Here is a 10,968-nt window from a genome sequence, read left to right on the forward strand (position 1 = left end):
CATCCTACCTTGCTGGTCGCCACTGATTGGAGCCACTTTCCACGGTCATCATGTAAAAGCAAAAACACGGATGGAGAGAAATAAGGGAACGGAGCCTAAACTTTGTCTTGGAGAAGAAAAACTGGGGTTGGGAGCACTGGGCGCTGCTCCCTGACCATCTCCTCATAGCTTTGCCCTGATGCGAGTCCAAATTCTTATGAGAATTTAAAACCAGATATGACTGGTGCTGTATAAATGTCTTCTCAAATTTCAGGTCAGAATTTTAAAAATCTAAAAACCTGGCATTAAATGATGGAAACGAAAGCCCTTGACTTTCCCATTTTCTTTTGCATTGGATTACGGGTTGAAGGGAACAAGAAGGAGGACAGAGTGAGTACAGAAAGCAGGAGAAAGTTCAGGAGAGAAAGAAGATTGCATGGGGGTGTCTACTCCAAGCAAAGCCTTCTCTGCACTCCCTCATTGAACAGACAAAACTTTAAAAAGACAACAAAGAAAGGAAGAGAGAGGGCTGGGCGACATGGCTCACGCCTGTAATCCCAACACTTTGGGAGGCTGAGACGGGTGGACCACCTGAGATCAGGAGTTCGAGACCAGCCTGGCCCAATATGGTGAAACCCCGTCTCTACTAATAATTAAAAAAATTAGTTGGTCATGGTGGTGCATGCCTGTAATCGCAGCTACTAGGGAGGCCGAGGTGGGAGAATCAATTGAATCCACGCGGTGGGGGTTGCAATGAGCTGAGATCACGCCACTGCACGCCACCAGCCTGGGCAACAGAGCGAGACTCCATCTCAAAAAAAAAAAAAAAAAAAAAAAAAAAAAAAAAAAAAAAGAACAGAGAGCTCACAAAGACTTTCTGCCTAAATAAATAAATACAGTAATCTTCTTGGTAGAAATGGGGTGTCTGGGACCCAATTCATTGCTGAGGAGCAGAAGGCTCTCCCATGTTCCGCTTGCTGCATTTATTCTTGGGTGAGTTAACTAGGAGGTGGGAAAGCAGAGGCTGCTTTATGTGCCATCTCTCTTTTCCCCTCATTGAAGAGGGAGCTTGAGCAATTTGGCGCCTGGATCTGGGAACCTGCCTGCCAAACTCCACCTGCTGAAGGGACTTGCTCCAGCTGTTTCCAAGAGCTCCTCTTCTGCAAAGGTTTATCTGAGAAAAGAGAGCTAATAAAAAAAAAAACATGATGAATCAGGAAGCAAAGGTGAGCCGAGGAGCTTACTGTAAGGAGCCTCCTGCCCTTCCTTCCCAGGTGCAGCCCACCCTGCCTCTGCTTAGGCACCCACCCGGTGTGAGCCTAAGGATGCTCCAGAAACAGCAGGCCGGGCTCAGAAGCCACACTCGTGGGTCCTTAATGCTGACCTGAGCCTCTGTGGTTTCTCTGAGTGAGTGCTGGGCAGTGGGAGGGAATTTACTGACACTAGAAGGGATCCTAGCTTTAGCAGTACGGGGAATTTGGATCTTACATTCCTCTCATCCAGGGTGAGGATGACTGAACTTGGAAATACAGCCTCAGTTGTTCTCAGTCCCGTGATGGAAGTGTCTCACTACATTGCCTTAAATTTTACCAAATAAAAGACGTATTTTTAAAAATACAATGCGGATCGTAAAGGCAAGCTCGCGTTTCCAGTGTTCCTCCCAAGAGTCCATGACGTACCCTGCATCGGAGGGAAAAATGGCTCACTCACCCAACTGAGAGGTCACTGTGGATCTCAAACAAAATACCATCCTGAGGGATTTCTGAGAATAACTTTGACATACATGCCTTTCACCTTCAGACATACGGGTATGTTTGCGTGGGCACAGAGGCATCAGGAGTCTTAGACACTCTAAATCTTTGCTTTGCTGTAATGTAAGAAAGGGGCTTTGTGCTTTAGACCCCCCAAGCCCACCCACTGATTCCCTGGCAAATGTTTTCTAGGTATTTACTACAAGTCGGGCTTGTCCTGGATTTTAGAGGCAGGAAGAAAATAAAACCGTCCTGCTCTCTAGCTGCTTATATTTAGTAATAGGCTGATACAGCAGACGTAAAGGAAAGTAGAGGTAATAAGTAATTTTCCATCACATTATCCACCAAATCTGGACCTTGCTGTGGGTTTCACTTCAGTAGTTTCATCTTGAGCTGGATTAATATCTACGTATCTTATTGATATGCACTCCACACCCTCTGCAAACCTGGTAATACCTGGGACCAGAGGGGTCAGAGGCCCAGTCCTGAGTCATGACATTTTATGGCAGGAAGCAGAGGCCCAGGGACCAGACCATGTAAATATACTTAAGCTAGAGGAGGGAAGAACACCCAGGGATTCAGAGTGGATGCCTGTGGCCAGCCTCCTGCAAGCAGCCCCCCTGAGTTTGATCAGCATCAGCACGTTGTTTAAAATCTCCTTGGCTGTGCACGTAGCAGGGAGCTCCAGAAGGCTCTAGCCCCTCACAGGCCAACACGACTCTCTGGGGTGTTACCCCTTCTCCATTCCCACTTCTCCCAAAGACGAGCAGGTGCAACACCCTTGGCATAAATGAAGTCTGAACAGGTAGCATCTTATCCTTTCCAAGGACCAGGAATTCTGCACATTTCCCAGAAAGGTGTGCGGCTTCTTACAGGATCACTCCGTTGCTCTACAAATAACTTCGCTTGTTTGACTTGTACATTCCCTCCTCTGAAACGTACCAGGTGCACTTTTGGAAAACAGGCAGAAGCTTCCTGATCTCCCCCGTCAATCCCAGGCTTCCTCGGTGAGGCCCTGGCTGGACTCCCTAAGCCGGGCCCCACACTGGCTCCTCCACCTCTCTCTGGCAGGTTTCAAGATTTTCAAACATGGGTAAAACAGGTATTTCCCAAGACGGCTTCTACATATGTGGCAGGGATCTCTTTTTAATAAGGGCTTTCAAAAGCAACCTTCTGCTTCTGAGCTTTGCAAAACGCGGCTCTATAAAAAGTTAGCTAGCCTCCTTGCAGCACGCCTTGTTAGCTTCCTCGCCATTCACTTCCTGTTAATTCTGTGATTAAACATTTTGCCCCCAACTATATGAGACATTAGATGAGAATGGAAGGAGGATCCTGCCATGAAACCGTGGCTATGGAGAAAGAAGATCTTTTTTCTCTTTCTTTCTCCTCACAAATAGGAGATTTACGGTAATTAATGCCATTTACTTTAATCTAGAAATGTTTGAGGAAGTGATGCTATTTGTTTTAAGTACTACTCTCAGCGAGAAAATGCAGAGTCCCCTCCAGTTTCTGACTTTATGCTCAAGAGCTAATGAACTGAATTCTTAGTAAACATTGGCAAAAATGCAAATGAACAGACAGAGGCTCGAAATGCAGAGGGACACACGAGAAGGAGCTAATTTTACACAATTGACTCGGTAACCTTTTTGGATCAGTGGAATTAGAGACTGATTAATCAGCCATGATTAGCACTTATTGAAGCTTTTGACACTGGTGCATTGTTTGTGGTTGATTCCGTTCCCTCTTTCCTCCCTTCCTTCTCTCCCTTTCTACTTTTCTCCTCTCTCCTTACTCTCCTGGGGTTAACAGTTTCAAATACATTTCACTGGCCGTCTATCATCCTGGATGGGTCGGAGCTAGTCTTTATGGACTTTTAAAATTAATACTAGACAGTTCTCTCATGACATGCCCTTGCTTCTGCTGCTGCGCTTGGCTGTTTAATTGTAGAGGTGGCCTCTTGTGGCCGCATGCTCCCAATGTTTAGCAAGGGTTGGAAATATGGATGTTAGGAGAAAAACTGGCAGATGGCTGACAAGGCATTTTTACTCATAACACACCAGTAAAACTTTAACTCAGAAGATTTAGTGCGAGAGCGTTCCAGCCAGCAAGCTGCAGCCATATGCAGATTTTTTTTCAAACTTCTAAACTGATGGTTTTGCAAAGTGTGCATAAGCAGCCTTTATTGATTATGATGTTAAAAATTGAAAGCGTCAGTATCATTTAGCTCGAGACAGTTTTAAAGGAAAAATGAACATTCGTTTTCATTATGAACTACGAAAAGGCCAGGGGCTGGTGAGGTCCACATTCATTATTTCTTAAATTCCAGAGAGGAATTCTCTCAAGTAGGTGTCTCTTCAAAAGCAAAAAAAAAAAAAAAAAAAAAAAAAAAAAAAAAAAAAAAAATGTGCATTTGAAGGACGGGAGTCAAGTTGCAGTTCACTAATTCAAGGTGAGGTTCCTCGGGGCTCACCGGCACGGCTTGTGGGCTGGTGCTGAGGGCACACCCCGTGGACTGTTTCTTGGCACATTGGAGATGGTATTTATACTGCACTCTGTGTGCATTGATCTCACCCAAAACTATGCTAAATAACTCTGAGGACCTGACAGGAGCCCACAAAACTGGGGCAGACCAGCCCAGAGCCTCTGGTGCCCACCCTCATTCATCTCTAGGACTGCAAGGGCAGCTTACCTGGAGTAGTTGATTGGCCTTCACCTCCAAGGCAGCGTGAGCTGCTTTGTTTGCGTCCTGCAAAGGAGAAAGCTATGTCTGGGGCCGGGCATGCATTCCCTTTGAGAACAGTGCGGTATAGGACCATGTGACATTTTTTCCTCTGCTGAGTTAATGTTAAAAAATGCCCAAAGGCGTTTGTTTCTCTTACAGCTTAGTGGCTTAATATTTGAAAATGGGAAATCATTGCTACACCAGAGAGAAAAACAGTGGCAACAACAAAAGACTAAGGCAGAAGGAAATCATTGCGTTTTGTCCAAGCCATCCAAGGAACGTCTGCCCTGGAACACTGCAGGGAGAGATGGCTTCTGTCCACCTCTCTGGCTTTGGCATTGCACCTTTCTAGCTACAGATGCTGGAGAATTACAGCCCGTGAGGATGACTCTGAAGCAAAAGAAACTCCACGTTACAGAGACAATAAAAGAGGCCCAGCAAACCTGACTTATGGGGGCAGCCTGGAGCAGGAACATCTGTTTCCAGCTAAGATGCTAACGTGTGGCTCGATGCAGTAATCTTGAATTCTAGCGCAGTTTGAGCCCAGACTTTATGCTAGGAGCTGGGATGAATGCTAGTTCCACGTGCCCTAAGTTCCTTAATCTTTGCAGCCATCATAGTATCTTCATTTTATAGATGGAAAAGTTTATTTTGAGATGTACTGGGCCATTCCATTCATTTGATTTCCAGCGGGCAAGTAACTTGGCCAAAAACTCCCAGATAGTCAGGGGAGAAATCCTCCCGAGGCTTCACTTCTTTCTGGGAGGACAGGAGGCCTCACCTCTTTGGTTTGTGTACATGCTTGCTCTCCGTACCAGTATCCCGTACAAAGGCACTAGAAGATCTGCTGCTCTGTCCTCTTACCCCAGGCCTGGGGTTAAAGAGTGTGTCTTGGGCCAGGCGTGGTGGCTTACACCTGTAATCCCAGCGCTTTGGGAGGCCAAGGCAGGAGGATTGCCTGAGCTCAGGAGTTTAAGACCAGCCTGGGCAACATGGTAAAACCACGTTTCTACTAAAATACAAAAAATTAGCTGGGTGTGGCGGCATGTGGCTGTAGTCCCAGCGCTTCGGGAAGATGAGGTAGAAGAATTGCTTGAATCTGGGAGGTGGAGGTTGCAGTAAGCCGAGATCCCACCACTGCACTCCAGACTGGGTGACAGAGCGAGACACCATCTCCAGAAAAAAAAAAAAGAAAAAAGAAAGAAAGAAAGAAAAGACTGTATCTTTGCAAAAGACACTGAAGGTTTAAAAAGTGTGGATTTGCATATCACAGCTTTAGCCTGGAGGTCAGAGTTCTCCAAGTACTAAGAAACTGACCAGACATTCTTTTCAAGATAATCCTGGGTAACACCTACTATTAAAAAATGATGTGGGCTCACAAGTTTTCTGGAAGTACTGGTTGAGTATTATTAGGTTGGTGCAAAAGCAATTGTGCTTTTGCCATTTCTTTTCATAAATATTTGGATAATTGAAACAAAAAGAGTGGTGGTTAGGTATGGAATCATCCCTCCCAGTGGCAAGGCAAGTCCCTCCTGGGCAGTGCACTCAGGTAAAACCATTACTAAGAAGTATCACAGGGACATTTTACAAGTTTAATTACTGGAGAGTTTAATAGAGAGCTCTCACCCAGTGCTCTGACAAGTGATGAAGTAACTGGGCCAGTATCAGTCAGATTTTATTTTCTCTGGGATTGGGCTATTTGTTTGCCAACGAGTCGGAGCTGCTGAGAACCTGGCTCTACTCCCCGGCTGAGGGATCTAAGGCAGGGTAAACATTTGTCCAAACACCAAAGCAGAGCCATGCCATTTTTTTTTGTAGAAGGTTATTTTGGAGAGTGGACAGGAGTATAGACTCTGTGATGAGTCACATTGTTTAGCTGGGTCCCCAATGAGCCCCAGTGGGATCGGGAGAAAGGAGGGTAATTCTAAAGTCCTCATCTGTGAGGGTTGAACTGGTGGCATCAAGGGTGCAGCTCCAACTTCTCCTCTGGGCTCCAAAAACTAAATGGGGACCATTCTTGTTTATGTCCAGTTTGGGATTCAGAAAGCTCTCTCCAGCTTGAGGCATGGCATGGGAACCGGGAGGAAGCTGAAGGATCATTCAATATCAAAATGTCCCTGAACTCTTAGACAGCTCCAGGCAACTCTCGGGTGGGACAGACCATCTTTATTGGTCCAAAGTCTGCATTAACTAATGCCTATTGGATGGTGAATTATAACAGAAACTCTGTTAATGTGTGGGAGAACCACATGAATATCAAACAAATTCATTATGATCGGTGCTATTACAGTGAATACCAAATGAGTTCATAATGATGGAACTAGGAAAGTGTTACCGATAGATTTTATTTCTGTAACAAATCCTCCATGTAAAAGCCCCTCCTGTAGTGTTAATTCTAATATAAGTTTGCATTTGAATATCAGCCTCATCAAGTAAATTATGTTTTCCAATAGCCCACACAATAATGTTTAGGGTTGTGTTTTGGGTCGTGGGTTCTTTCTGGCACTAGGATAAGGCCCCACTGGACAATTTCCAATCTGCCTATAGAGTTTGATGACTACAGTGAAGGGGTCACATTTTCCTTCATGTGTCCGATCATTAGAAATTCATTTAGTATTCAATGTAATAACACTAATGCAATAGGACAGAGTGAGTACGAAATTCATCTTGCATTCATATAGATGTGATATGTACATCTATCTGAAAGGGTTCCACTCTCATTCAGCATGAGTTTAGCCCTAGTTAATGGCCTCTTTAAAAATAAAGCATTACTAGAGATGAAGGCTCAATTCTCTTGATGGGCATTTGGAATTTTGTGGAGACACAGCCATCATGTCAAGAATTTTTCCAATCAGCCTAAAGCCGTTCAGAGTGTGGACACCAATGCTCCTCTGGGCCAAAGCTTGGGAGGTGCAGTTGGTCTGAAATGCACTGGTAACGTGATAGAAGGCTGACGCCCACCCAGAGTTGCCTGTGCTACTGACTCCGTGCTAAATGCCGCAGTTGGATGATCACTTTAAGTCAGAGAGGTAGTTATCATTCATAGTTCAATTTACACTGAAGAAACGGAGGTTTGGAGAGGTTGGGTAACTTGTTCAAGTATCTTCCAAAGCAGCACATGGCAGAGACAAGAGCCAAGCCTGTGGCCGCACACCCGCTTTCTAGAGCGGCCCGTAAGAACTGTAGCTTTCCTTTCCACGGCTGAGCCAAGTTTAGGGTCTCAGTAATTACTTGAATGAGTGCATCGTTGAAAGACGCCCTTATGGCTAAAGCAATAGGAAAGCTCTGCAGAGTCGATAAGTGATGTCTCCAACCCAGGCATGAGTTTTTGTGCATATCTCTACTAGCTGTTTCCAGGGATGAAATTTTGGATGCCAGAGACGGGCAAGCCACCCTCCCGCACACTGTTTCTCTGTGTCACACACTCACCCTCGTACAGAGGTCGTGGAGCATTGCCAATGTTCCCAAGCAGAGCCTTAAGAATCCTGCCCAACCCTTGGCATCAGGCTGCTTGGTAGAGAAAGTGACCCCACTCATTTCCTGCCATTTCTGTTCAAGATAAGACACAACCAGATGCCTTATGCAGGACTGAGCAACTTCTCTGCAAGGTCCTCATTAAAATTCACTTTGATCCTCCTCCATAAAGGCCTGTGTGCATGTCCAGCCACACCCTCAAAGCATTCTGGATAGAGCACAATACACACATGTGCGTGCACATGCGAACACACACACACACACACACACACACACACACACCATCTTACACTGAAACTCAAACTGGCTTACAGTTAGTTCCCTATCAAGAATTAATGCAATATCATGCACACACCATTACTGAAAAATTCTACGCTGTTTTTTGCCAAGTGTTCCTATATAACAGTTTTATCACAAGTCTGACAGCCTCCATAAAAATTCCAGGCATTCTATATCAACAGCCCTCTTTGTACTAAGTTATTAAACATTAAATTTTTATTCGTCATTTGTATTCTGTTATGCAAAATAAGCTCCTTGATAAGATGTGTCTTCTTAATTGGGCCCTTGATGCTTCTTGGATCGGAGTTGTCAGATTAGCTGGAAGAAGAGGCACTGCGTCGAGCCAGCTAGCTACCAGGAGACCAATAGCTTTGTAACAACGATATTAAGTTAGAGAGGCCAAGTGGAGGGCAGCGCCAGGCTCAGGTGAGGGTTTGCATCTGTGCATGTCTTCTGCTCAGGCACTTTTCTCCTGGCATCAGCAGGGCTGATGGAAATAGATTTGTTTGTTGTTTACAGCATGCAGCTGTGGGCAATGCTGCATGGGAGTTGTATAAGATTGAAGCAAATTTGTACTGAGACTAAAATACGGAGCTTTGCTCCCGTCAGCAGTCTCTGGAATCTTATTGTCGAAAACTTTATCTAGTTGTAACCTTCCCTAGGGTGATTTCCATTTGCAGCTGCCCTGTTCCGTCTCTCATCTCCTGTCCCCCACCGCCACGGCGGCGTTAGTACTTAGCGGGAGCCAGCCAGCCCCGGCCGGAGCTCCGGCTCCTTCCTGACAGGGCCACACACAGAAGGACCTGGCGACAGGGCAGCCATTTTCTCTCCCAGCCCTGCCCCGGCGCACAGCCCGTGCTGCCAGCCCCTGGCTACTGCCGCCTGCGCCTGGCCGGAGAGGCTCCGGGGACCAGGGACGCTGCTTTCCAGTCTGGCATGGACGGCCGGAGAGCCACTCGATCTTCCAGCAGGGGAACTGCAGCTGACAATAAATTATTTGCTGTGTGCTGGAGCACATGCATGCACCTTTCCAGAGATCATTCTAATTTTACCCGGGGAGGCCTGTTCTGCTACTGCAAGTCTGTCTTTGTCCTCAGATGCTGTTGGGAGGAAAAGGGGGGAAAAAACTTTCTGGGGATCCTGGGGTAACATCAATTACTCAGTGGAGACACACGCCTCCATTGTCAGGGCCAGCTGGCCTGGCGGACCAGTCCTGTGCATTTTCCCTGATAGGACTTTTTTGCATCTTTAGAAAGTTGTGTGTGTGTGTATGTGTGTGTGTGATACTCGTGTTAGTGTGTACCTGTGTGTACATGTGTTTTATGTGCCTGCGTCTGTATGTATTTCTGTGTGTGGCATATCTGTGTGTCTATGTGTTATGTGTGTCTGTGTCTGCGTGTCTCTGTGCCTTTGTGTATGCATGTATGTTTGTATGTGTGTGTATGTCTTTGTATTGCATGTGTCTATGTGTGTATGTTTATAGATGTACGTGTATATAGTATCTATGTGTATATTTGTGGTGTCTAGTGTCTGTATGTGTCTATATGTATATGTGTGTCTAAGAATGTATGTGTGTCTATGACTGTATGTGTGTCTATCTGTGTATGTGTGTGCTTGTATGTCTATGTGTGCATGTATATGTCTATGTGTGTAGATGTGTCTGTATATATGTGCGTGTCTCTGTGAGTATTATGTATGTGTCTGCATGTATGCATGTGTGTACATGCGTGTATGTTTGTCTATATGTGTCTGTTTATATGTCTATGTTTGTGTCTACGTGTATGTGTATGTCTGTATGTGCATGTGTGTCTGTGTGTGTGTATGCCTATATGTGTGTTTGCATGTGTGCATGTGTGTGCATATATATGTGTCTATAGGTGTGTGTCTATATATGTCTGTGTGTTTGTGTGTATGTGTGTATGTCTGCACACGTGTATGTGTGTGCGTGTGTGGCGGGGGTTCTGAGGCACTGGAATGTGATTTTCCAGTCTTCTCTGGCGATTGACCCATTGTATTCAGGATGCCTTTTACTAATGTAGTTGCTCCTCCCTGATCAACTGCATCTCCTTGGCTTAACAGGAGAGCATCTTTCTGGCTGAATTTGTCTTCATGTGCTGAGAAAAGCCCTGCTGTTCAGGCCCCACTGGAGGAGGGCAAGCCTCAGCCATATCTGCTTCCCAGAGGAGTAGGAGGCCTGTTGTTCACTCCCCCGTGTAGCCGGAGCCTCCAAGAGGAAGGAGGAAGAGGCCCCACGCACCTTAGTCGGAGATCCCTTGCAGGGCGTCACCTCTGGACTATTTGGACTTCGACCCAGAGCACGTTCCCCTTCCTGACTCTGCACGTGCTCACTTGGGCTAGGCTGGGTCTTCTGTGGGATTCTGAAATTTTCCATGGAGAGCTCCTGAGAGATGGAGCTTCACTCGGAATAGCTGGCTTGAGTTTTCTGCTTTGGTAGCTGTGAGTTTTGGGGTCCTAGTGGGCTTCTCTTGTGGAAGATCTGCACTGAGGGGATGGAGTGGATGTCTTTGCACCTGTCAGTGGAGCCTGAGGTCTTAGAGAGAGACCAAGTAAGTAGAAAAGTAGTGAAGTGTCTAGAAAAATATGCAGGTGTAGCCTTCACCTGTTTGTGCAATACCTCATCTCAATATCCAATCAGGTACCGATGGGTTACCGTCAAAGCCCTTATGGTGAGAACAGGACTCCTTGCTATGCCAATGCAGCTGTTACACGTATGATGATAATTGTGCTTTCAAAAGACAGAAG

Source organism: Saimiri boliviensis, chromosome 14 (assembly GCF_048565385.1).
Source record: "Saimiri boliviensis isolate mSaiBol1 chromosome 14, mSaiBol1.pri, whole genome shotgun sequence".
In the NCBI taxonomy this organism is placed as follows: Eukaryota; Metazoa; Chordata; class Mammalia; order Primates; family Cebidae; genus Saimiri; species Saimiri boliviensis.